Below are 3,266 nucleotides of genomic sequence, written 5' to 3'. Positions count from 1 at the left end.
CTTTTATGAGTTGTGGACTTTTATGAGTTGTGGACTTCAACTCCCAGAATTCCTCAGCCAGGCATGCTGGTTGAGTAATTCTGGGAGAAAGTCCACAACTCATAAAAGAGCCAAGTTTGAAGACCCCTGGTCTAGTTTAATGAAGAGAAGGACGAGGGGTGACATGATAGCAGTGTTCCAATATCTCAGGGGCTGCCACAAAGAAGAGGGAGTCAAGCTATTCTCCAAAGCGCCTGAGGGCAGGACAAGAAGCAACGGATGGAAACTAACCAAAGAGAGAAGCAACCTAGAACTAAGGAGAAATATCCTGACAGTTAGAACAATTAATCAGTGGAACAACTTGCCTCTAGAAGTTGTGAATGCTCTAACACTGGAAGTTTTTAAGAAGAGACTGGACAGCCATTTGTCTGAAATGGTAGGGTTTCCTGCCTGAGCAGGGAGTTGGACTAGATGACCTCCAAGGTCCCTTCCAATTTTATTATTATTATTAAAAGGGGAAATATATAAAACAGTTACAATTGGCTGTCATACAAACAGCCCATCCACATTTATTTTATATGAACTGCCTTTGGAAATGGATGAAGATGGCAACCTCGCTTTTCTAGCCTGCCATCCCCCGTGTAAAGTCCTTGTGGCACTACAGACACGCAGCCATCCTGGACCGATATTCCTGAATTAATACATCTGGGATCCATTGGCTGAAGGAAGGCATCTCTCCCTAGTGGTTAGGGAGCCCTGTATCTATTGGAAAAACTGAAGGGATAGCTGTGCACACGAAAAGTGATGCATATTTACATTTTGACTGATTGCTCAATTCTTTTCCCACTCCTTGTCAGCATCTTGTCACAAAATAAGGTATTTGTTCCTACTTCTCTCTCTACACTTCTGGGGCAAGTCCAAAAAATCCTCTAATGTCCCCAGTTCCCACCTGTTGGTTTTACAGAGGGAGGGGCTAATGCCTAGCAGACCCACCTACTCTGCTCCAAAATAGTCCACCCATCCTTCAGACAGATCCTAACCCAGATGAAAGCAAAACTGCTCCAATTAAAAAGTCTGAAACCTGCCGTTGTCAAAATCAGATATTATTATTTGCTCTAGAGTTGCTGTTTGACTTGGTGTTCAAGGCAGCTGGAGAAAGCAGGCACCAACCAAGACTTGAAAAAATCCACGAGCATCAGATTTGGATCGCCATTACTGAGATATTCAAAGCGGTTGAAGGCTGATCAGCAATTCAAAATTTTATTCTAGCCTGGGCATCGTGAGAGGGTCAGGTACTTTGACTATATTCTTTGCTTCAACATGTTTATGTTCGCTTGTATAACTTTGCAGCTGTTTTCCAGAGGACTCATGAAATCTCTAGGTCAGGGAGATGACAAAGGTTCATACAGAGTACTGTCTCATTCATTATTTTGCTTAAAATTATAGCTAGGAAATTGATGCATGAAGAAAAGGTCTCAATTTAAAAATCTTTACCTCTGCTTTGACTTTGCAATCCAATGTATGGCTTCTTACACTGCACAAAGCCATGTGATTGTAGTTTTGTTTTGGCTTAACCTGGTCTGTAAAGGGATCCCATTGAGATGCATAAACCAAATTTCAGGAACATGATTTTGTGCGGAGGGAACACCTACAGCTGCAAGCTGACTGACTGCAGGTTAACTAAACATCAGACACAAGTGTAAGCGTAGGTCAGTTCATATGACCACCCTCAATATATGTGGTTTTGAAAAGAAATATTATGTGAAAGAAGCAAAACACTATTTTTACTTTGTTCTCTCATCCAATTTTGCTGCATTAACTTTAATAAGTTACCTTATTAATTGGCAACATCCTCCTTTCAAAATTCAAAAGGCGAATTCTGTAAACTGTAAATTAATCGTCTATACACTAACCCCAAAAAAGTAGAGAGGTTCAAATTTAAGCCCATTGAATTAGTGACCCTATAAATCAAAGAAGCTGGATTTTTTTATTTAAAATTAGAGAATCAGGTCGGTGTAGTGATGTAAAACTACTGGGTGAGACGGGCGGCACATAAATTTAATAAATAAATAAATAAATAATGAATCTATATATCTAAAATTCTCACGGCAGTGCTATTTTGTGCAAACATTAGGAACACCTTACACCAGACCCTGCATTGCTAGTCAATTCTAGCTCCGATATAGGTGCTAGTTTGAACTTATGGAACCCTTCATGGCTTAGCACTCAGATACTTTCGGATCACTTTCTCCAGCCAGTTTGGGTCCGACGAGATAAATCTGCCAAGAAGAAACTCTGCAAATCCCACACTTTCAGGACGTTGGGGGGGGGGTGCACCAAGAAAGCAGGGCAAGGAAGGGCAGCTTTTCTGTTTGCAGCACCCTGTGGACTAGCCTCTCAAGTCAGCTTCCTGTTTCTGATCTTTCAAAAGCACCTGAAGAGGAAGTTGTTGTTTTGGAGGGCTTTCCCGATTTGATTTGACTTGATGTAAGCCTCATTTTAGTCCGTCTGTATTGGTATGGTGCTGTTGTGCTTTTGTTATTGTATTTCTCTCTCTCTCTCTCTCTCTCTCTCTCTCTCTCTCTCTCTCTCTCTCTCTCTCTCTCTCTCTCTCTCTCTCTCTCTCTCTCTCTCTCTCTCTCTCTCTCTCTCTCTCTCTCTCCCTCTCCCTCTCCCTCCCCCCCCTCTCTCTCTTATCCAGTGCTTTTTTTCTAAAAAAAAAAAGGTGCCGGAACTCACACATGTCATACAACCCCCTTTGCCTACCCTACAAGGTTCCATCCAAAAAAGGTGCCGAAACTCCGTTCTGGGCGTTCTATGAGAAAAAAAGCCCTGCTCTTATATCTATATATCTATATCTATATCATCTATATCTATATCTATATCATCTATATCTATATCTATATCTATATCTATATCTATATCTATATCTATATCTATATCTATATCTATATCTATATCTATATCTATATCTAGGCAAGGCAAAAGAGATTATAAAAAAGTAGAACTACAGTATAGCAGTCAAAATGCCAAGGTGTAATCAATCCGACCGGTCTGTCTGAAAAACTTTCTGTATATCTATATCTATATCCAGGGCTTTTTTTCTGCCGGAACGCGGCGGAACGGCGTTCCGGCACCTTTTTCCGGGCCGGCCGCACCGGAAATAGCCCCTCCCAAACCGGAAGTAGCCCCTCCCACATTTTACTTGCATCTTTTTTCTAAAGGGGCGGTCCTAGGGTTTGATGGGGGCGTGGCCAGGTTTGAGTTCCGCCACCTTTTCGCTGAGA

The sequence above is a fragment of the Protobothrops mucrosquamatus genome, unplaced genomic scaffold (assembly GCF_001527695.2).
Source record: "Protobothrops mucrosquamatus isolate PMUCROS unplaced genomic scaffold, P.Mucros_1.0 scaffold_151, whole genome shotgun sequence".
NCBI classification, from domain to species: domain Eukaryota; kingdom Metazoa; phylum Chordata; class Lepidosauria; order Squamata; family Viperidae; genus Protobothrops; species Protobothrops mucrosquamatus.
The sequence above is the reverse complement of the archived record's forward strand: the minus strand, read 5'-3'. Positions refer to the sequence as shown.